Genomic DNA, 25,343 nt, shown 5'->3' on the forward strand with positions numbered 1-25,343 from the left:
AGATTATATTAGTCATTAAATCAATAAGATAAAGTAGGCCCTCAGTTACCATGGCATTACTTGAACCGCTATGAATTAAAGAAATGGTAGAAAATTAATCAAATCTGAATCTTGAAACATGTCTTCACACACCCTCACTCTAAATATATCAATAAACATTAGGATGTGATTGCGCTTGACTACCACACAAGTTTAAGAACATAATAATTTTAAAAAAAAATTCAAAGCTATACACAACAGAAACACGCTCTTTAACCAAGTTGGCCTAAAATATGTCAACAAGGCAGCTGTTCACACTAATCCTCAAATATTTGCAAATTATTACTCTTTTAAAAACATACTGATGTAACTACATACACATGTCGGCGTGTTATATAAATACTGTAAATCAATGCATTTATTGACTACGAATGACTATATATTACGATATTACTATGATTGCTTGGTCGAAACTACTTTAATTCATTTTTCTGAACTTATTTTGTGTAGTTAGTGGACAGCTACTGTGTGTGTGTGTGTGTGTGTGTGTGTGTGTGTGTGTGTGTGTGTGTGTGTGTGTGTGTGTGTGTGTGTGCGTGTGTGTGTGTGTGTGTGTATGTGGGAGGAAGAGGGTGACTAACTATGCTTTCTCACACTGACCAGACAGCCCGATGACACAGATAACATCTTTTCCCTCCTCTATCTTCACTCTCCTCCTTCATTTCAACCTTTTCCCACCATCCCTCCTCACCTCCCCTCTGTCTTACTTCATCACTTACACTGAGTCCATTTGATGTCATGAGCATTCATCACAGTATTTCCCATGGCAGCACTGACTACATACAAATAAAATTTCATATACACTTGTTGAGAAAATAAATTATTGCTTTGAAAGAATGTGTCATTATTATCTATATACATTAGCACATAATCATTAATGTGTAGTGGTGGTGGGACATTTGGATGTTATTAGATGTTAGTGGGTGTTCCGGGCCTTGTTGATGAGGCCAGCTGCAGTCGGGAAGAAACTGTTCTTGTGGCATGAGGTTTTGGTCCTTATAGACCGTAGCTGATGTTCACCACTTGAGGTCCTGGGTGATGATGGTGCCCAGGAAGCGGAAGGACTCCACAGTGACAGGGGAGTCACACAGGGTTATGGGGGCGGGCAGGGCTGGGTACTTCCAGTAATCCACAACCATCTCCACTTTCTTTAGAGCGTTGAGCTCCAGGTTGTTCTGTCTGCACCAGGTCACCAGGTGGTCAATCTCCCACCTGTAGGTGGACTCATCCCCATCAGAGATGACCAAATAAGGGTGGTGTCATCCGCAAACTTCAGGAGAGACTTGTGACTGGAGGTGCAGCTTTTGGTGTACAGGGAGAAGAGCAGAGGGGAAAGAACGCAGCCTTGGCGGAAACCTATGATGATGGTCTGAGAGTCAGACATGTTTCTCCAGCTTCACGTGCTACCTCCTGTCAGACAAGACGTCTGTGATCCACCTGCAGGTGGAGTCAGGCACAGTCAGTGGGGAGAGCTTGTCCTGCAGCAGAGCCAGGATGACAGTGTTGGAAGGCAGAGCTGAAATCCACAATCAGGATCCTGGTGTAGGTTCCTGAAGAGTTCAGGTGCTGGAGGATGAAGTGAAGGGCCATGTTTACTACATCATCTACAGGCCTGTTGGCTCTGTAGGCGAACTGCAGGGGGTCCAGGAGTGGGTCTGTGATGCATTTGAGGTGGGACAACACAAGGCGCTCAAAATACTTCATTACCACAGAGGTCAGGGCGACGGGTCTGTAGTCGTTAAGTCCTGTAGTCCTTGGTTTTTTGGGGTTGGGGTGATGGTGGATGTCTCCAGTGAGGTGTGAAGATATCTGGGCAGATATTTTGAATGAAAAAGGTTTAAAAACCTTTCTTAGGAGTTGGTGGAGACCAAAACAGAGCATGCTGTGCTGTCCTCCTCACGTAGTTGACTATTTACATCACCTGTTTCCCCTCGCTCTTCTTCTTTCTCTTCTCTGCCCACCAAAAACAGCCACGCACCCTCTACTGTCACTACCTCCCCCTTGTGGACTGATCATAGTGCTTCTATTTGGAGCCCGGATCCCTCTAGTGCTACTTTTAAAATTCCTGTGGTAATGTCAGATAGGTCCTTAATACGAAACAGACACAGTCGACACAGCAATAATAATAACTTAATAAAGATCCGGGCCAGAACACTACCTCCAGTCTCAACCTCAAATCTGAAGCAGCACAGACTTTTTAAGATGGCTCTTCTAAATGTAAGATCCCTCTCTAACAAAACGTTTATTTTAAATGATTTTATCTATTCTACTGATTTAGATTTCATATTTTTAACAGAATCCTGGTGATCACAGTCAGCTGGCTGAATTGTGCCCTCCTGATTATGACAGCTTTAGCCGCCCCAGGGTCTGCGGTCGAGGTGGGGGCCTTGTTACTGTCTATAGGAAGCATTTAAAGTGTAACCTCATAGCTTGTAATGATTTTTCCTCCTTTGAAGTGCACATGTTTAAACTTGGTGGCCCCCTCCCGGTCATATTTACTATTATTTATCACCCCCCCTAAACCAGCTGGCTCCTTCTTGTTGGAACTCCCTGACTTTTTATCCAGTCTTGTTTTAAATTACAACAGAATTCTTCTTTGTGGTGATTTTAATATTCATATTGATGACTCCTCTAATTCCCTTACTGCTGATTTTTTAAATATCACTAACTCTTTTAACTTTCAACAACATATGTCTGGCCAAACTCATTCCCGTGGCCACACCTTAGACCTAGTCTTTACCTGGGGCCTGAAAACTCCATCTGTGGAAATAAGGGACATGTTTGTATCTGATCACCTATGCATTGTTATTAACTGTGAATTACAGGCTGCTAGTACTGAATTATCCCGCTCTAAGTACACACGCATCCCTAATGAGCATAGTGCTTCAAAATTCTGTACACTGTTCAATTCTCCTGGCAATGTGTTTCCCGATTCCTCCAACACCAACGATTTGGTTGATTATTTTAACTACCTGTGTTCTTCAACCTTAGATCTCATAGCTCCTCTGAAAAATAGACCAACCTCAAAGACTAGAAAACAGCCATGGTTAAATGACAGTATTCAAAGCTGTAAAAGGAAATGCAGAAGGGCAGAACGCAGATGGAAGAAATCAGGTCTCCAGGTCCACTTTGTGGCCACGAAAGAGTTATTACGCCTTTATAATAGGATGGTGAAGGATGCAAGAACATGTCATTTCTCTGCACTTATTTCTGCCCATCAGCACAACCCCAGATTCCTATTTAAGACTGTGGATCAGTTAGTTAACCCTGCCTCTCCTTGTGCCCCTGCTGAGCGTGATGCTGATTGTGAAAAGTTTCTTTTGCACTTTGCTGGAAAGGTGGAGTTAATAAGATCTGATATCACCCCCAATCCTGCCTTTTTAGATGTGGATCACCCGCTCAGGGATTCTTTGAGCAATTTTTCTGCTGTTACTCTGCCTGAACTCGCAGACATCATGTCTCTTATGAGAGTCTCCTCCAGCCCTCTGGACAAAATCCCAACTAGGTTTTTATTGGAAGTTATGGATTGTATTGCACCCCTTTACAAATTATTTTTAACAGCTTGCTGTCTACTGGCTGCGTCCTGATTACTTTAAAACTGCTTGTGTCCAGCCAGTCCTAAAAATACCTGGGCTTGATCCCACCCTCCTGGATAACTATCACCTAATCTCCAAACTGCCTTATATTTCAAAGATTCTCAAAAAACTTGTATCTAAGCAGCTTCTTGCTGCTGTGGAAAACGATAATACCTTTGAAAAGTTCCAATCTCCTTCTCAAAGTCACTAATGACCTTTTAATGAATGCAGATGCAGGCATGTGTTCAATTCTTGTGCTGTTGGACTTAAGTGCTGCCTTTGACACAATTGATCATGGCATTCTTTTAGATAGACTGAGGCACTGGGTGGGCATATCTGGCACTGCACTAGACTGGTTCTCATCTTATCTGTCCAATAGGAAATTCTGTGTCAGCATTAATAACTACATGTCATCCTTTTCCCATATCAAGTATGGTGTGCCTCAAGGTTCAGTTCTGGGACCGATACTGTTCTCCTTATACATGCTTCCTTTGGGTGATGTCATCCATAGACATGGCATTTCTTTTCATTGTTATGCAGATGACACACAGTTGTACCTCCCTGTCAAGCCCACTGATCTTAGTACGCTGAGTTCTCTGCAGGACTGCCTGTCTGACATAAAAAATTGGATGTCGATAGATTTTCTTCAGCTCAACTCAAATAAAACTGAAATCCTTGTTATTGGGCCCCTACACATCACTAAACAAATACTGCCATCTACTGGTAACCTGTCACAACATATCAAGCCTGTTGCAAAAAATCTTGGTGTCCTGTTTGATAGCAATTTATTTTGAGCAACATATCACTAAGCTTGTCCAATCATGGTTTTTATCACCTCAGAAACATTGCAAAAACCGATCTATTTTAAATCTTAGTGATGCAGAAATTGTTGTACATGCTTTTATCTCCTCACACCTTGATTATTGTAACAGCCTGTTCACTTGTCTTAATCAAAAAACTTTGACACGACTGCAGACTGTACAGAACTCAGCTGCTAGGCTTTTAACCAGGACCAAGAAGTACAATCACATCACACCTGTTTTAGCCTCTTTACATTGGCTCCCTGTTTTTTTAAGATCTTGTTGATTACTTTTAAGGCTCTTCATGGCCTGGCTCCAGACTATATTTTAGACCTTATAATCCCTTATGAACCTTCATGTAGTTTGAGATTTTCGGGCAAGGGTCTCCTGTCTGTTCCTGAGTGCAGGATGAAAACTAAGGGGGACAGATCTTTTGCTATGAGGGCCCCGAGGCTCTGGAACAACTTGCCTGAAGAAATTAGGTTGTCTGAGTCAGTGTCTTCATTTAAGTCTCTCTCTCAAAACACATTTTTATCAGAAAGAATATCCTGATTTTACGTGAACTGGCTGTTCATTTTATTGCTTTTGTGTATTGCTTTTGTACTTATCAATACAAAGTACAAAGTGCTTCACAGAGAGAGAAATAAAACACCACAGTGAATAGCTGCTTTTCTACCAAAAGTACCACAAATTTTTATCCCCAGGAACTACTTTGCAAGGAACTAAAATAGTTCCTTCAGCCCATTGTTGTGTGCGTTTCCACCATAGTCTAAAGACATGGGAAGATTAGGCAAATTACACCCATTAGGTTAAACCCATCACACAGCTGCATAACTCTATTGTTTTAACTTATTAAACTCATCACCTGCAATTCAGCATAAGGACCTTTGCTTATTTTAACCTACGCACTCTCATCTGTTTTAAATACTGAGCTTACCGGTGTATAATAATAATAATAAAACTTTATTTATAGAGCACTTATCAAAACAAAGTACAACATAATGGTGAAATTGTGAGCCTCTACTTTCTGTGTTGTAATTTGATAAGTGTTTGATATATGGTAATACAAGCATAAGCTTATGCAAGCATAAGCATTACTTGTTTTTTTTACATATGTACCAGTATATACTTGTTTTCAGATACAAAAACAGCCACTATACACACATTTAGTTCCACAACTATTTATTAATCTGCAAAAATATAAATGTGCAAAATACAGCGATTGTGTGCTTCAGCAGGAGACATGGGACAAGGAATGAAAAAAATGTAAACATTGTGTCTCACTGTGAATTCTGTACGATCGATTTAGCCAATCCTATTTAGCCAATCCTATTTTTAAGGAACACCACGATTCTACACCATTAGAGTTAGCAGTTGGTGTTAGCATGTAGTTAATGTGTGTGTTTGGTTAGGGTAGCAATAGCATGACAACAGGTAGCACTTATAGCATATAACAAGCAGCATGTGGGCCGGATGTGATTTACCTTCAACTGACTGGTCATCCGGTGTTTTCCACCACTGCTTCAACAGCGCAGTAGCAGCAAGCCCCACCCCGAAAGTCCTGGTACTTCTTAAAAGTACTAGCCCCCCTAGCAGGGACCTTTTGGGGGGTAAAAAATGTCCCCAGTACTTAATTTAGACCCTGGTCGCTGCGGTGGAAATGCACTGAGTTCCTCCAAAGGTTCCTAGTCCCTGGGGAAAGTTCCTGTGGTCGAAACGCAGATAATGATAAAATACATAAAAAACAATAAAATAAACCGACAGCTCAGGTAAGCTCAGGATATGCTTTCCGATAAAAATGCATTTTGAGAAGAGACTTAAAAGAAGACACTGACTCAGACAACCTAGTTGTTCCAGAGCCTCCTCTGAGTAGTCTCAGGAACAGACAGAAGACCTGAAGATCTCAAACTACTTGAAGGTTCATAAGGGATTACGAGGTCTAAAATATAGTCTGGAGCCAGGCCATGAAGAGCCTTAAAAGTAATCAATAAGATCTTAAAATAAATCCTAAAACAAACAGGGAGCCAATGTAAAGAGGCTAAAACAGGTGTGATGTGATTGTACTTCTTGGTCCTGGTTAAAAGCCTAGCAGCTGAGTTCTGTACAGTCTGCAGTCGTGTCAAAGTTTTTTGATTAAGACAAGTGAACAGGCTGTTACATTAATCCAGGCGTGAGGAGATAAAAGCATGCAGTTTCTGCATCACTAAAATTTAAAATAGATCGGTTTTTGCAATGTTTCTGAGGTGATAAAAACATGATTGGATAATCTTAGTGATATGTTGCTCAAAACATAAATTGCTATCAAACAGGACACCAAGATTCTTTGCAACAGCCTTGATATGTTGTGACAGGTTACCAGTAGATGGCAGTATTTGTTTAGTGATATGTTGGGGCCCAATAACAAGGATTTCAGTTTTATTTGAGTTGAGCTGAAGAAAATTTATCGACATCCAAATTTTTTATGTCAGACAGGCAGTCCTGCAGAGAACTCAGCATACTAAGGTCAGTGGGCTTGACAGGGAGGTACAACTGTGTGTCATCCGCATAACAATGAAAAGAAATACCATGTCTGCAGATGACATCACCCAAGGGGAGTATAGATAAGGAGAACAGTAGTTGAGACAGGAGGTAGAGTTCTGGCCCTGATCTTTATTAAATTATTATTATTGCTGTGTCGGCTGTGTCAGTTTCGTATTAAGGACCTATGCAAAATTACCACAGGAATTTTAAAAGTAGCACTAGAGGGATCCGGGCTCCAAATAGCACCATTATGTTCAATCCACAAGGGGGATTTAGTGACAGCAGAGGGTGCATGGCTGTTTATGGTGGGCAGAGAAGAGAAAGAAGAAGAGCGAGGGGAGAGGTGATGTTAATAGTCAATTACGTGAGGAGGACAGCACAGCGTTTTATGTCAGACAGGCAGTCCTGCAGAGAACTCAGCGTACTAAAGTCAGTGGGCTTGACAGGGAAGTACAACTGCGTGTCATCCGCATAACAATGAAAAGAAATGCCATGTCTACGGATTACATCACCCAAAGGAAGCATGTACAAAGAGAACAGTATTGATCCCAGAACTGAACCTTGAGGCACACCGTACTTGATATGGGAGAAGGATGACATGAAGTTATTAATGCTGACACAGAATTTCCTATTGGACAGATAAGATGAGAACCAGTCTAGTGCAGTGCCAGATATGCCCACCCAGTGCCTCAGTCTATCTAAAAGAATACCATGATCAATTGTGTCAAAGGCAGCACTTAAGTCCAACAGCACAAGAATTGAACACATGCCTGCATCTGCATTCATTAAAAGGTCATTAGTGACTTTGAGAAGGAGATTGGAACTTTTCAAAGGTATTATCGTTTTCCACAGCAGCAAGAAGCTGCTTAGATACAAGTTTTTTGAGAATCTTTGAAATATAAGGCAGTTTGGAGATTAGGCGATAGTTATCCAGGAGGGTGGGATCAAGCCCAGGTATTTTTAGGACTGGCTGGACACAAGCAGTTTTAAAGTAATCAGGGACGCAGCCAGTAGACAGCAAGCTGTTAAAAATAATTTGTAAAAGGGGTGCAATACAATCCATAACTTCCAATAAAAACCTAGTTGGGATTTTGTCCAGAGGGCTGGAGGAGACTCTCATAAGAGACATGATGTCTGCGAGTTCAGGCAGCGTAACAGCAGAAAAATTGCTCAAAGAATCCCTGAGCGGGTGATCCACATCTAAAAAGGCAGGATTGGGGGTGATATCAGATCTTATTAACTCCACCTTTCCAGCAAAGTGCAAAAGAAACTTTTCACAATCAGCATCACGCTCAGCAGGGGCACAAGGAGAGGCAGGGTTAACTAACTGATCCACAGTCTTAAATAGGAATCTGGGGTTGTGCTGATGGGCAGAAATAAGTGCAGAGAAATGACATGTTCTTGCATCCTTCACCATCCTATTATAAAGGTGTAATAACTCTTTCGTGGCCACAAAGTGGACCTGGAGACCTGATTTCTTCCATCTGCGTTCTGCCCTTCTGCATTTCCTTTTACAGCTTTGAATACTGTCATTTAACCATGGCTGTTTTCTAGTCTTTGAGGTTGGTCTATTTTTCAGAGGAGCTATGAGATCTAAGGTTGAAGAACACAGGTAGTTAAAATAATCAACCAAATCGTTGGTGTTGGAGGAATCGGGAAACACATTGCCAGGAGAATTGAACAGTGTACAGAATTTTGAAGCACTATGCTCATTAGGGATGCGTGTGTACTTAGAGCGGGATAATTCAGTACTAGCGGCCTGTAATTCACAGTTAATAACAATGCATAGGTGATCAGATACAAACATGTCCCTTATTTCCACAGTTTCCAGACTAAAGACTAGGTCTAAGGTGTGGCCAGGGGAATGAGTTTGGACAGACACATGTTGAAAATTAAAAGAGTTAGTGATATTTAAAAAATCAGCAGTAAGGGCATTAGAGGAGTCATCAATATGAATATTAAAATCACCACAAAGAAGAATTCTGTCATAATTTAAAACAAGACTGGATAAAAACTCAGGGAATTCCAACAAGAAGGAGCCAGCTCGTTTAGGGGGGGCGATAAATAATAGCAAATATGACCTGGAGGGGGCCACCAAGTTTAAACATGAGCACTTCAAAGGAGGAAAAATCATTGCAAGCTATGAGGTTACACTTTAAATGCTTCCTTAGACAGTAACAAGGCCCCCACCTCGACCTCAAACCCTGGGGCTGCTAAAAAGAAAGAGTATGAATTGAACAGGCTAACATCACCTGCACTTTATGGAATGTCAACCAGGTTGTATTTTTTAGGTCATTTAGTACTGAGTATTTCAAGATGCGTGAAGGTGTCACTATATTCTGCCATTTACCATTATCCTGCAAGTTTCACTTGTGGCCACAGTGGCCGCTGCTCAGCAGATGTTACAAAGGTCAGAGACTAAGTAGGCCTTATAGGCACCATACTCTTTAGTTTTATTGAGCTCAGCCAACAGGCTCTGTCTCACTGACGCTCAAAGGACATTAGTGAGGACAGAAGAGCCTGGTATTATAACTCAAAATCTGGCCGTGTAGGTAATTCAGTCAACTCTGCTATTGGACGGCATCCAGCTTGGAAGCTTGGGGGGGGGGGGTTTGTTGATAAATTCAAAGGCCACTTCAACTGTTGTATTTTAGCAGCTGGTAAGAACACACACAGTGATGTACCCACGCACACACATGCAAGCAGGGTCTAGACACGATGGGGTTTTATGTCGTGGGAGCTCTGTGGGGTGTAGAGGATGACAAGAAGAGGAAGGGTGGTTTGGAAAAGAGGTAGAGAAACGGAGGAGGAGGAGGAATGGAAAAAAGTGGAATAAGAGGAGGAGGATAAAGAGAGAGAGGAGGGGATGAGGGAGGACAGCTGTTCATGAGACTAGACCTGCAGATACTAAAGAACAAACCAAACTCCTCCTCCTCCTTTAACAGTGCAGGCCGTCATACTGCCAGACACAACAAACGCTAGGGGACAGGCTCATTTCATTTTATATTTGAATACATTATTAAAACTTTTATTAAGTTTAAATGCATTTATGGTCAAATAAAACCTAGGACAAACCTTCACGCCTGGGGAGCATGTTTGTGTGACATGTCAGGGAAGGCTGGTGTAGAATCTTTTGAAGGCATTTTTTCAGATGTGAAAATGTACTGTTGAATCTAATTCTCCAAATAATTCCTGTTTTACACTCTCAACAGCTCTTAGTGATCTCAAGATCGAAATATATTAACAAGAAACATTCATCGTGCTAAGGCCCTTTTTTGTTTTCCTATATAGAAATGCTGAATTAACTTTATGTTGAAACATTCAACAAACAAGATTAATGGTGCTTTCACACCTAACCTGTGTGGTTTGGTTAAAACGAACCAAAACTGCGGTCGGCTGTGCTTATATACTACTCTGGTTACTATCGCAGTTCAAACCCAATGAACAGAACTATAGACGTGAGAGTGACCTAAGAGTCCACAGCAATGCTAGCAGCTCTGTGAGACTGTACTTAGACACAGCAGTGTTTTTAAGACAAATGCTAACACACTAATGTTTAGCAGGTATAATGTTTACCACGTTGACCATCTTAGTTTAGCATGCTAACATTTGCTATTTAGCACCAAACACAAAGTGCAGCTGAGGCTGATGGGAATGTCATTAGTTTTGCAGGTATTTGGTTATAAACCAAAGAATCGGACACATTAAAATTTAGACCTGATAAAAAGTCAGGAACATGAATGTTTGAACCAAATTTCATGACAATCTATCCAACAATTGTTGCGACAGTTCACTCAAAACCTCATGGTGACACTACAGGAAAAGTCCTTAGGATTCTTCTTCAGGGACCATGAATGTCTGTACAAAATTTCAGGACCATAGTGGTGGACCAACCAACAGACCGACCATGCATAAAAATACTACCGCTCCAAGGGGCAAAAATGTTTTTTTTGCTATGAAAAATTTCACAGGGAAAATGGAAAAAATGATTTCTGTACTTACTAGTGTTTTAGTACAATCACTGTCTTTTGTTTTACTCTTTTTTCTCCTTTAAATCCGGGTAGATTTGCGAAAATAAATTAACCTTAATGACTCGTGCTTAATATCAAACAGTTGGTTAACTTATTTTATGGCTATAAAATAATCTTTTGACAAAATTGTGATCTTTTCTCTTTCTCTCTTCCTCACAGTGATAGCTGATTCAGCCCTGTACGTTAGTGTCTGACCCCAGTGTGACCCAGGAAGTTGCAGCTGGAGGTTGTGTTGTGTCTGGGAGGGGTTAGGGACCAGCGGGTGAGCAGCCTCCCACTGAGCTCTCCCAGGATATACAGTAGGACATCCACCCAGTCCTCAACTACCCTCTGTCCTGAAAGATTTCAGTTACGCTCCACTGTAGGACATTTGATCCAATTCAAGGTCTAATACTGAGTTGCTGAACAGTACAACAGATCTACCTGAATAGGGTTGCTTCATTCATTCGGTCCTCCAAAAACAGAGAAAAACTGTTTTTGTTTTTCTAGACATGGTGCACATGTGAGTTAAAGTAAAACAATAATCATGTCACCAAGGGTGTCACCAAAATCAAGAAAACCAAAAATCTTTTACTAGGTGTTTTTGTGGTTTCAGCTGTGTTTAACACTAAATAGTGAGTGTGTAGGCTGTCTTTAAGATGATCAGATTTAGTTTGAGGTCAGGGTGTGTTAGAAACCTAAACCTACTGAGGTGAGGCAGCAGCTGTCCTGGCATTGTGTGTGTGTGTTGAGGTGGCAGAGGTGGAGTTAAGGAGGGGTAGAAGTGTGTCAGTGCAGGTGTTGGGGTGTAAGGAGGTGTGGATTTTAGTGTCAAGTTGCCTGTGGGCATGTGTGTTTTTGCAGTTCATCAACCCTCCACTAAAAAAGGCTGATTACAGAAACTTAACTAGCAGGTGTTAAAATTTTGATCGCACACACTTACATACACCATATAGAATACTTACATGCTCCCTTACAGTATACGGTACGGTAAACAATACACCACATTTTCTAACAGGGCTCTTTTTGGGACCTAAGACTGTTGAAGTTGATGTTGTTTATCAATTTCAATTAATATATTTATATGTCGCCAAACAGAAGTTATCTCATTGCACAGACCGTACTCTTTATAATATTAATTACAGAGACCCAACAATTCCCACCATGAGTGACCAGAGGCAAGAAAAAACTTCCTTTAAGAGGCAGAAACCTCAGGCAGAACCAGACTCGGGGGAGAGAGAGAAGCAGGGGCGGGGGGGATTTTAAAATAATAATAATGTAATGGTAGTGGTGATTAATTTATTAAGTACAAGGAATGATAGAGATAGGAATAATAATAATGATAATAGTAGTAATAAGACTAATAACAACAACTGTAGTAGCAGTTGTCGAGCAGGAACAGGTTCCCAGGATGAAGGGTTACTTGTGGTTCCTAGAGTGTCCAAAAGTAGAATGGGAGCCAGAGCCTTCAGCTATCAAGCTCGTCTCCTGTGGAATCAGGTCCCAGTTTGGGTTCAGGAGGCAGACACCATCTCCACATTTAAGAGTAGGCTCAAGACTTTCCTCTTTGATAAAGCTTATAGTTAGGGCTGGCTTGGGTGAGTCCTGAACCATCCCTTAGTTATGCTGCTATAGGCCTAGACTGCCGGGAGACTTCCCATGATGCACCTCTCTCCTCCTCTCCCTCTCCATCTGTATGCATTTTTATCCCATTACTGCATGTTACTAACTCGACATCTTCTCTCTCCTGTAGTTCTGTGCTGTCTCGTTTCTCTCCTCTCTCCTTCTGTTGCTTTCAGCAGGTATTTCTGCCTCCGGCGCTGCAGGGACTGGATCTGTGGTTGTTGGGAGCCACCTGCTCAACAACTGCTACTACAGTTGTTGTTATTGGCTCTGTTACTGATGCTGACATTATGCTGTCGCCAAATGCTTGCTCATGGTGGGATTTGTTGGGTCTCTGTAAATAATATTATAAAGAGTACGGTCTAGTACGGTGAGATGAGATAACTTCTGTTATGAATTGGCGCTATATAAATAACATTGAATTGAATTGAATTGATATGAATCGCTGGTTGCGATGGTCAGTGCTCGGATTCACCCTTCACTGTTCCCCTTTTAATGTAAGATAGTGCCTTAAATATCAACATTTTTAGGTGGACAGCCACCTTTGAGACTGTTTTTCACTTTTGGTTATTGGTCCCTGATTCCAGGGTGGTGCCCTGTAATTATTAATCTATATTAATAATTTTATTAATACTCATAAATATCTTTGATATTTTTGCTAACAACTACACCTGCCCTACCTGAATCCCAACAATTTTCAAGTGAAAAATTACATTAATGACAGTGACACAAATGCACACCAGCTGTTTCTGAAACACCTCCTTCAAACTATCTTGGGACATTCAGTAAACCACCAATCAATGACTGGAATGGAATGCTGTCCTATGTGTGCCAAGGGCTATTCACACAGTAAGCAATAGATGCATTTCCAAAACAGATTTGTTGCACCTGGTGGATCAAACACAACTGTTATGTAACGACATCATATCAGTTAAAGATCCACTTGCCTACTTTTTCAAAGACATCTCCAGTTTGTAATGTAGACTTTCTGTTAAAAATCTCTAGTCTCCAAGCCTTAACACTAGATAACCCTGATGACATCACTATGACATCATTAGGGTTATTTTCTTAGAATTGACAAAGCTCCTCCAAAAACTACAGAATACATTTTACAACTGTTTTCACAGTAATAGGTGAGTTTTGAGGTGGAGGAGAGTATATTGACATTGACATGTAAAATCAGTGGAACTCCCCTTTAAGTATTATTATTACTCATGGTAGAAAAGGTTTCAGTCGTAGTCATCTGGACACTGTTTTCAGAATCAAGACGTTTCGGCTCCCATCCGGAAGTCATTCTCAATTGTAAAAAAAATGGGACGGGAACCGTATCATTACTCATGTGCATCCCACATAAAAAGCAGTGCAGTACCGTAGTATCACTAAAAATATCAGAGATGAACTACACTTCTCTTCTCAACTAACCTTCATCATGCTCACACACACACACACACACACACGTTCACAGCGGTCAAACAGTCCTGAAGTGAGGCTTGGTGAAGTAGAGGTGATTCACTCACTCCCTCTAACCCCTGCTACACACACACACACAAACCACAAACGCACATATGGGCAATCAAAAACACACACCACAACGCCCTCTCCCTCCATTTCGCTCACTCTAACCACAGCTACTTCCCCGGTGAAAGCTGTTGGCTGAGGGGGGCAGGTGGTTAGTTGGATTACACACACACACATGCATACTCCAAAAGCCACAATGCCAGATTAATAGAAACCAATCTAGCTTGTGATATTGACAGAAAGACAATCTCTCTTCTGTGACACTGAATGTCGAGGAGAGTCAACTATGCAGACAAAAAGTCATCAACAAGGGGATTTGGAGAACCACATACCAAAACCAGAAGAGAGAGAGAGTCATAAAGAGCGTTGAGAGATAAAGGAAGCTGTGTATGGCAACAGAGAGAAAGAGCGGAAGCAGAAAAGAGCTGTAAGCAAGTCCAGAGTCAGAGAAAGATACCACGAGTAGAGAAAGGTAGAAAGAATGAGAGAGTTTTGTGGATTATTTTGCATCTGAGTCACTGGTCGACTGGAAAGACCGCAAAGAGCTTTTTCTACCACCTCTGCCCAGGACCGGGGTGCCTTGGCTGGGGTAAGAATACCACAACCACAGCCTCTTCACCGCCACTATTTATGTTAATAAATATAATTAATGATAATTATTTTATTGCTGCAACATGCTTTACTACAAAATTTGAATATACAGTATAACAACTTTTACAGGTCTTTCTGCTTTTATTATGAAGTTTTACATTAAAAAAGGAAAGCAGCATTAGGAGAAAAGTTATCTCATTCACGTCTATGTAATTCATTTTTAAACGTCATTAAATCATCCCCACATTCATTTGGATTCCCTGGTGAGCTCACTGTAAACAAATGAGGCCATGGTGGAGCTAATGCATAATCTTATTATTACATCGCCCATTCATTCCTTCCTGCCATTCTTAAAACTGCTGACAGTTTGAGCTTCATTTAAGCAGGAAAAACAGCACCATCTGCCTAATTTGTGCCATAATTTCTAGAATTTGCCCTGCTGGCTCACAGAGTACCCACACTGAGCTGAGCTGTGAGCTACTGCAACCATTAAAGTCAGACTGAAATTTGAATCCTCAGCTTTTGTGTAAGGAAATAATGATTCTGCAGCATTTGTGCATATTTTCCAATATATATAACATATTTCAGAGAAGGATAAAACCAATTATTGACAAACTTGTGCAAACAGCACATAAGTTTCAAGCCTCTGGGCATTTCCCACAGCAGCGGTGGACTGACATCTGAGGACCATGTTGCTAGGAGACACACTGTCAACTTCTGTGCTGGGCTACTGACTGGAGAACGTCATATCCCTTTTTATGTACCATTCAGGGGTGGAAGTAACAAATTACATTTACTCTTGTTACCGTAACAAAGTTTTGTTTCTTTAAATTAGTCATTTTACTTGTACTGTCTTTGGTTTACCCTGATGACATGCTGAGGTGTGCTGGTGTGCAGTAAGCAGCCTGTTGCTCTGCTAACAGCTCACTGTGGCTTTATCATCTTTACCGTTCTTCTGTACAATCTTTAAAACTGGTCCGCTGACCCCCCTAGCACTAACATGCCCATATCTTGACGTGTAGGCCTCACCACTAATGTCAGTGACACATATATGCAGTTTCCGTAGCTGTTTGACAGTAAAAGCCTCCCAGTGGTTTGCCAGTGAATCCACAATGGAAACATATAATCAGGGCTGGCCTGTGCCTGAGAAAAACGCTCCGTGATTCAGTGTAGGGCTGCCAGTCTAGCTTTGATCCAGAGGTCTGAACTGCCGCCCAAATCTGAGATTTGTTCAGTGATTCAAATAGGTCTCATTGCTGCTGGGTGCTTTTTCCGCCAGTTAGTCAACAGTATGAGCTCCATGTAAGAATGGCGACATCCTCTTCCTACATTTCTAGCTGCCTAGCTACATCCATTAAAAAAGCAACAGAAAAATGTTAATAAGCCTGTATGGCAAGATTTATCCACAGCAATTATACAAGTAATCAAAATCAATGCAGCAATGATTTAATGATATGATGATATGATGAAATGAAGCTAGTTAGTAACTGACAGGAGTGATGGGTAAAGACCCATGTTGTAAAAAAAAAGAATTTTCCTTTGAATGGTTGCAATAGATGGCACATTCACTTGTTGACACTAACCTTGCACCTCAAACTACAAGTGTTCAACCAACACGTGAATTTCGTTTGAATTTCTAAAGCAACCCGTCATTTTATTTTAGGGTGTGTTGTGATTGGCTGGTTTCATCGCTGCAATGCAACAAAACTTCACGAGCTTCAAGGCACTTACATTTTACACTTCAAATTCAGACACTCAAATAAAACAGTGCAAAGTACTCTAAAGCAGCACTTTGCTCCTGTCTGCTTAGAACAATGACCAGCTAGTGGGACTATTGTTACCTTAGCTGATCAAACACATCTCATAAACTATCCAACAATCTAAATAAACTACGCTTCACTGAAACTTTCAAATCCGAGAGAATACACAGAAAATGACCTCATATCCTCGAGAACAACGACACAGCAACTACTAGAAATCACAGCACGTTAGATTTGTCTTGTGTTACTTTTTGATCCTATATCTCGGAATTTTATAGAGTTGGAAACATCGGTGTGTTGGTGTAATCCACACTTGTTAGTACTGGTGAGAAACAATGATGATTTACACACACTACATGCATTCCTTCACACACACACACACACATGCACTCGCCCACATAAATAGATAGCTTGTGGTTAAGAGATTTGACATGAATATTGATGTTTCAGCTTGTTGGAGGTTATTGACCTTTCATTGTCTGTGTGTGTTTATTCATGCAGAGATAAAAAAGGGTGGTATCCAACAGTACCTGTGAGTCACTGTCGTCCTATCAGTCAGCTTTAATACGAGGTAAGTGTATTTTGTGTTTGTGTGTATTTGTGTGTTTAGCTGCACTGTTGGGTGTTTCTGTTGCTTTTTATGGGTTGATAAAGATCTTTAAGTATTTTAAGTGTATTTTATGATGAATGATGAATTTAGGAGTGTTTGAAAGGTTTCTGTGCGTGAATGCTTTTCTTGAATGTTTCTCAGCATTTTCACATTTTACACGTGAAAAGCTCCATGTTGCTGTTGTTGGAGTTCTGTCACAATGCAAGAATTTGAAAAGATTTGTGATAACCGGATGAAGTGAACAGTCCACCTGGAATAAAAAAGGAAAGGCTGTTGAGCAAGCCATGGCCTGTAAGCACATTTGATTCACGTTGTCATCCCAAAGGGAATTAAGTTTGCAGTTTGGGCACAAACTTGAACATGCACAATGCCAGTAACTGCATATAGGAGAGGAAGAAGGAAAACAATACAGACATACAGTTGAAACCAGATATTTACATACACTTCAGAAAAAACACAACAACTTTTTTTTTCTTTACTGTCATACATTAAATCAGTAAACTTTTTCTGTTTTAGATCAATAAATATTAACATATTTTTTGCATTTGTTAAATGTCAGAATTGTCAAAAGGGAGAATTTTTATGTATTTTTCTTATCACTTTCATCAAAGTCAGAAGTATACATACACTAAATTTATTGTGTCTTTAAACAAAAAGAAAACTCCAGATGATTCCATTCTGAGCTTAAAAAGCTTCTGATAGGTTAATTGATTCCATTTGAGTTAATTGGTGGCACACCTGTGGATGCATATAAAGGCACACCTCAAACACAGAGCCTCTTTCTTTGACATCATGGGAAAATCAAGAGAAATCAACCAAGACATCAGGAAAAGAATTGTGGACCTCCACAAGTGTGGCTCATCCTTAGGTGCAATTTCCAGATGCCTGAAGGTCCCACGTTCATCCGTTCAGACAATAATACGCAAGTACAAAAACATGGGAACGTACAACCATCATACCGCTCAGGAAGGAGACGGATTCTGAGTCCCAGAGAGGAACCTTTTTTGGTGAGAAATGTGCAAATCAACCCCAGGACAACAGCAAAAGACCTTGAGTGAAACTGTTAAGACAGTGTCATTATCCACAGTAAAACGAGTCCTGTACCACCATGATCTGAAAGGTTACTCTGGGAGGAGAAAGCCATTACTTCAAAACCATAAAAAAGCCAGACTACAGTTTGCAACTGCACATGGGGACAAAAATCTTAATTTCTGGAGACATGTCCTGTGGTCTGACGAAACAAAAATTGGATTGTTCGGCCATAATGATAAACGGTATATTTGGAGGAAAAAGGGTGAAGCTTTGAAGCCTCAGAACACCATCCCAACTGTGAAGTATGAGGGTGGTAGTATAATGTTGTGGGGCTGCTTTGCTGCAGAAGGGACTGGTGCACTTCACAAAATAGATGGCATCATGAGAAAAGAAAATTATGTGGATATATTGAAGCGACATCTGAAGACATCAGCCAGGAAGTTAAAGCTTGGGCGCAAATGGGTCTTCCAAATGGACAATGACCACAAGCATAGCTCCAAATTAGTTACAAAGTGGCTTAAGGACAACAAAGTCAAGGTATTGGAGTGGCCATCACAAAGCCCTGATCTCAATCCCATAGAAAATGTGTGGGCGGCACTGTAAAGGTGAGTGCGAGCAAGAAGGCCTACAAACCTGACCCAGTTACACCAGTTCTGACTGACCATCAACAGCTAGCTTAGCATCTCTGACTGCACACAGCTCATCAGAAGTCCTGACCTCACGGTGAAGCTGTGGGGTTCACACACCCTCAAATTCTAAACAAAACTAGCTGAATGGAGGTGTACCCACAGCTAATGTTAGCAAGTCAGCTAAGAACACACAACATGTGAATAAGACAACTGTGGAATTACCAGGAGCCTTGTTTCTTGTTACGGGAGTTGTATTTCTCCTCTTTTGATAGCAGCTAACCGCCTCCCCACAACATCATCCCCTGCACCAAGCTAGCATGTCCTGGAGAAGTATGTCCAGTGCACACACAATCTGAGATCAATCTGATATTACAGCAAACAAGCTAACTCCTAAATGTCATGGTAGCAGAGCATTACTGGGAAAAGACACTGAAATGTTACTGAAAAATTACTGAAATTCACACTTACACTATTCGTTACTGAAAAATGGAATCACATTACTGTAACGCGTTACTAAGTAAGCGTTACTACCCAATAGTGTTGAGGACCCAGGTGTTTTACATCCACAGGGACAGAAGCACACCAAGTGTGTACAAACCATGTTATGCATTTGCAATGTCTGAGATGGGTTTTGTTGTGTTCTCATTCTTACACAAAGTTAAGTCCTTCCGATGAGTATCAGTAGAAAATATCTGCTTGCTGGGGAGTTACTGCAAATGCTGAATGTAATTATTGTGGACTTGTGTCCTAACAGTTAAGAAAGTTAGCCTACCATTTGGAAAGATGAAAACAAGGGAGAGAGAATACAAAAGACCCGGCTGAATTCCAACCGGGAACATTGCAGCTCATGGTTGCCATCTTAACACCTAAGCCATGGTGGCACCCCATTTTGTTCTTATAATTGATGTAACTTTACATGTCAGGATTGAAGATTTCTCCACTGATTTACTTGAAGTTGCATACAACTACATTCTTGTACTTTGTGCCACTCTGATCTGCAGTACAAGCCGTCTCTCGCAGGGCAGTTGGAGGTTCAGGTGTCTAGTCAGCATGAGAGAATATCCTGAACCAGCAACCCTGTGATTTACAATGGTTAAAGCGGCACCAAATTGTGTAGGTACAATCAATAAATTTGGCCATCAAAATTAGAAAAGATAATAATAAATAATAACTTTAATTAATAAAGTACCTTGGGGCACCACTCTCTTTAAAGAAGAGAAATGATAGCCAATCAATTGATTGAGTCTCATTTAATATACTAAACTATCAATTTGGAACTCTGATTAATAATTAATTTAATAACTATAACCAAAATTACCATTAATAGCTAGTAGGTTGCAGGATTTGGAGTTCAACATAGAAGAGGTTGGTAAAATATTCACTCTTCTGCAACATTAAAGAAACCAGCATAATTATACAATTATACACAATATGAAATCTAGTTCTAAATACACTAAGCTACAGAAAAAAGGGTGTATGGGGGGGGGGGTCCAAAATAGCAGCTTGGATTCAAAATGGCAGCTGTGGCAGTGGCCACATGGACTGGCTGAGCCATGTTTGATTAAGAGTGTGGCTATGTTAAAAGTCAAATTAGAGTGTATGTGTGGTCTAGTTTAGGATAACGGTGCCAGTTTAGAAAAGAGGATTGTTAGTTTACATTCAAGACCCTCTGTCTGTGTGAAGCATAACATTACTAATGTCCTGTGCTTAGCCAAGCACACGGTTAAGCTATGTGAAGCTATGTAATGCCCAGTTACGTTACCAGTCCATGGAGGGAAAGAAGGTTGCTTTGAAGTAGGTGTACTCCTTCTTAGCCAGCGGTCCGTCTGTTGTAGACGGGCCAAGCTGGAAAGAACTGTGGTTCCGGGAAAAGTCCTTACTGTGCAGTATTCAGATCGGAGGAAGCTCCGTCTGTTGTTCTCCTTACAGTTACTTCTTAACGTTAGCTGGCAGACTTTGTGTAGTAGCCGTTGGCGCTAACTAAGCTTTGTTGCAGAAATCTTACGCAGGCCCTCTTGGCTCTGCGGTAAGAGAGTTCAGTTCGGTGTTTCTGCTCCGAGCAGATTACACAGCAGTACCAGCAGTTGCTGAGCAGCAGTGCTGGAGACGAAGCCAGGAGGAAAGAGCTTGCTTACTCTCGGTTAGTGGTGAGCTAACCAGAAATCTTAAGACAAGGGCAGGCCCTCGTGTTGTGGCCATAATCCTTTGTTCCTCTTCGGTGAGTCTGTTTAACGCAGACCTCCTGAGGTCTGGGCATAGAGCGAGGAGAAAAGAGAGAGAGAACATCTGGTGACATCACAGTTCACAGGTCAGACTGTCCATGGGGGGAGTTCACACCTACAGTAGGTATGAATTATGGAGGATTGTGGGAAACTGAGTTCTATGGCTTTCCTTTGTTCACAGAACAAAAGAGCATGTGGTCTCATAATAAAAAGTTCAGTCAAAGTCCCACAAATGAAGAAATTTGTCTGTGCCAGAGGTCCCAACAGCTGCCTCTGTGAGCCTGCAGCCTCCAAGTTAACAGGGAGGATGACAGGAGAGATTCCTTCCTGCTGCATCAACCAGCAGCTGTGTGAATGACTATACGTCTGCTTCATTTTCCCAGCACCTATTTACATGACTTGAGGTAATGATCCACATCTTTTCATGATTAGTCATCTATTTTGATAGTTTGCCTTCACTGACTGCTGTGAAACAAACATTGATCCAACTTATACACAGTCTTTTTAAGGTTTTTAGTGGGTGTGTAGTAGAAGATGACTGCTGTGGTGGGATGTATCAGCGGTGGGGATGAGTCTGAGTACAGGGCTGTGGTGGGGAACTTTGTCTCATGTGTTAGCAGAACCATCTGCAGCTCAATGCGACAAAGTCTAAGGAGCTGGTTGTAGATCTACGAAGGGCCAAGGCACCAGTGACCCCGGTTTCCATCCAGGGGGTCAGTGTGGACATTGTAGAGGATTACAAGTAGCAGGGAGTACACATGGACAATAAACTGGACTGGGCCAAGAACACTTAAGCTCATTACAGCTGCCTCTATTTCCTGAGGAGGCTGAGGTCCTTCAACATCTGCCGGACAATGCTGAAGATGTTTTATGAGTCTGTGGTGGCCGGTGCTATATACTCTGTTTTCAGTTTAATTTTATTGATATTTATTCATACTTCTGTTACTGCTGTGCAGTATCCACCGTCTCATAATCATCTTACTAAGCTACACTTAACTTGACAGTACTCATTATTGCACTATTACTTATATTATTACATTGTATTATACCGTACATACTTTGGTACTTACACTTATTTTAGCTTTTATACTTTATATCCACTTAATTTCTCTGACCTGTATTATAGTGTATTATATTTTGATTTTCTTAGTACTTCTATTCCTGTGTGCATTGACGTGATAGCGAGCAGCTGTAACGAAAGAGTTTCCCCTCGGGGATCAATAAGTATTTCTGATCTGATTCTGAAGTAGGGGGGATCTATCACTTCCTGTCCCCTGCCAATATGTGGATGAACATTACACCCAAATGTAATAGTTGAACATTTCCAAAACCATGGGCATTAATCTGTGAGGGCCAAAACTGATGTTGGGTGATAAGGTCACTCCACACCAAACTGGGAAAACTATTTCTTTATGGACCTGGCTTTGTGCATGGGGGCACTGTCATGTTGAAACAAGAAAGGGACAAACACAAAGTTAATAATTCTATTGTCAAAAAAATCATTGTATGCTGTAGCATTAAGTATTTCTGTATTGGAACTAACCAGGAAAAAGTACACATGTGTAATGTGAAAGGTGCCAGTCATGTGTTGAGCCCACAGAGAACCCACCAACCCTGCACTTCCCCTCAGCTCTATGAAGCTTTTTAGCCTCTTTTAGCTCATTGTGCTGGTTTTCCGGCCCGCAAACTCCGTTCTCATCGACTTTGTTTCCAGCACCTAGGCAGCTGTTTTCAGTGAACAAGCTCTGATGAACCCACTGTTCACTACCTGCTCAGCAGCAAACAGCAGACACAGTTACAGACTAGCTGGTGAACACAGTGGAGCAATTTGCAGGTAAAGCTCACTCCAAATAAATGTTAATGTTGTTCCAAGTTAATGTAAATACTGTAGGCAGCTGTTTGCTAATACATTAGCTATATCAAATTTGAATGGTGAAAGTATGTCAGTGTTGTGTTTTCCAATTCTTTCCATGCCCCAAAAGGCAAAAAAATCCCAACGTGTTGCGTGTGTCCAGCGGTGATCTTTGCTGCTGAAATTCTCAAGAACACTTTGTGACAGGGTGCATGTGTGTTAAGTGTGTGTGTTTCCTGTTAAATCTTGGTACAACTCTTTACAAGAAACATCAGTTTTTCTTGACTGTGTTCTCACTTCTGACATCACTGTCTGCATTTGCAGACTCAGCCTATTTTAAGTTGTGCACAGCATCATCAATACACATAACACTGCATGTTTGTGCTGGAAAACAGTATACATGCATGTCACATACATTCACTGCAAAAGTACTGATTATTATACAGTGTTCTTGTTTATTGAAGTGAACAGTGAAAGCATACAATTGCAGTGACAGAAGAATGTAGTTTGCAAAAATAACATATTATTACTTCCTTTTTCCCCCCTAAAGATTATCATTGTTATTTGTGGTGGGATAATCTCACTCAAAAAAAGTGAAAATGGAATATTAAAGGTCCAGTTTCTAACATTTAGGAGGAGCTATTGGCAGAAATGAAATATAATTTATATAATGTATAAGTATTTTTTCATTAGTGTATAATCACCTGAAAATAAGAATTGTTGTGTTTTTGTTACCTTAGAAGCCCTTTATATCTACAGAGGGAGCGGGTCCCCTTCCACGGAGGCCGCCATGTTGCATCGCCATGTTTCTACAGTAGCCCAGAACGGACAAACCAAACACTGGCTCTAGATAGGGCCTCTGGCGTTTTTCACGACTTTTGCGGCCACCGTAGTTTCTCCTACACTCTTGGAAGGGGAGGGTGAGCGGTATCCAAATGGTTGCAAACTGCAATTTCACAGCTAGAAGAGACTAAATCCTCCACGCTGAGCCTTTAAGAGGAAATTGTTAATAAAATCATTTGACTCTACTACTATGAATAATGAGAAAATGATTAAATGGTAACAAGAAAACGGGAATATACAATAATACTGATCATGACAAATTTATATCATGAAATTGCAATTTGAAATCTGAAATTGATGAACATGAAATGGACAATAGAAAATGTTTAAATGCAAATCATCTGATCATCTAATTGACAGTTTTAAGCATAAGAAGGGAAGAAGGGAAAAGCATAAGAAGACCAACACTGAATTGGTTGCTATGTCTGTAGATGATCTCCAGATGATCTCCATGAATTTCCACTGCAACTAAGTTTCTACAGATTTTTGAGTAGTTCCTGTAAGAAGCAGGGCTGCCTATCCAACTCCTCAATAACATCAGAGGTCATTAAGAGTCCTAGGACTATAGGCTTACCCAACAACCCCTTCGCTGTTACTCCTGTGCGTTCCAAGCTTTGCAGAACAGATGTGTTTCTACCAGATTAGCCACAGTGTTTTCAGGCAGCATCCTCACATGCTGTTTACTTGAATGGAAGTTTGTAGCTGACAGAAAAGCTTCACACAGGGAGAATGACGATGCAGCTTTAAGATCAATGGTCGCAGCTCCAGTGTGTTGGACTGTATTAATTAGATTTTCCTGATACGTTGCTGCTCCACCATATGCATGTCCACAAAGACCAGACAGGAAGATTCACCATGACATCTGCTACTGTCTTTGTTTTTTGTTGAAAAATGTTGGGATGGGTCGTCTCAGTCATATAGATTCATGTGTGATCCCTGTTGTATTTGGTGTTTGAAAATGATCATTTTCAAGGCCAAAAGGTTCATGGCAGTTTTTGAATAGTTGACAAAACAATCTCAACTCAAGGTCGTTCTAGTTCCGGAGGTTTGTACCATGTTACACGGTCTTCATTGCCAGAAGTTTGCTCAGTTGTCATGGATCTTTAGATGTTCAAACCTTCTATTATTCTGAGCACTTTAAGGACCATGACATTTTTTACAGACATTCGTGATTCCCAGAGGATGAATCCTAATAACCTTTCCTCTTGTGCCATCAGTTGGCCAAAGTCACTTACCTGGTAAATTATCTCAACATCTACTTGATGGACTGGCACAAAACTGTGTACAGACATTTGTTGTTCCAGATCGATGTATCCTAATAACTTTAGCCTGACTTTTCATCTAACACCATCATCAGGTCAACATTGTGTGACTAAGTTCAGCCTCTCAGAGCAGCTGGCCTGGCTGTAGCCTCTCAGTCTTGATGAATACCCCCTCTCTCTTCATTTTGTACCAACTCACCTCATCACACTTTCATGTCGAATTGAAACTAGTTTCACTCACTTTCCTATTATTATATGCATTTTCGTGTGCAAACTGCATGTATTCTGAATGATGTATTTTGTAGCTGTGTTACTGGATTGGGTGTGCATAATAAAGCGTGATAAGATGTAGTTGTGTTCAACACATTGTGGATACATATGGCAAATCTGTCATTCTAAGGGGACTCACCTGTTTGGGACAAGAAGTTGGTCCCTTGTTTTTCGTTAGTGAGTTTTG

The 25,343-nt window shown here is 40.9% G+C and overlaps 1 protein-coding gene across 3 annotated transcripts in view; it reads left to right on the forward strand.

The window, feature by feature from the left end:
• Positions 1-14,311: 14,311 nt before the first annotated feature.
• runx1 (RUNX family transcription factor 1) overlaps positions 14,312-25,343 on the forward strand; it is an 81,625-nt gene continuing 70,593 nt past the window's right edge. Inside the window, exons 1-2 of one of the 3 annotated variants that reach the window (XM_044187683.1) lie at positions 14,312-14,674; positions 16,938-17,007. The gene's annotated coding sequence lies outside the window, so the exon portion shown is untranslated. The remainder of the gene's footprint in view (positions 14,675-16,937; positions 17,008-25,343) is intronic. The other 2 variants (XM_044187685.1, XM_044187687.1) reach the window with 2 other exon arrangements.

This window comes from Siniperca chuatsi, linkage group LG24, assembly GCF_020085105.1.
Source record: "Siniperca chuatsi isolate FFG_IHB_CAS linkage group LG24, ASM2008510v1, whole genome shotgun sequence".
NCBI classification, from domain to species: domain Eukaryota; kingdom Metazoa; phylum Chordata; class Actinopteri; order Centrarchiformes; family Sinipercidae; genus Siniperca; species Siniperca chuatsi.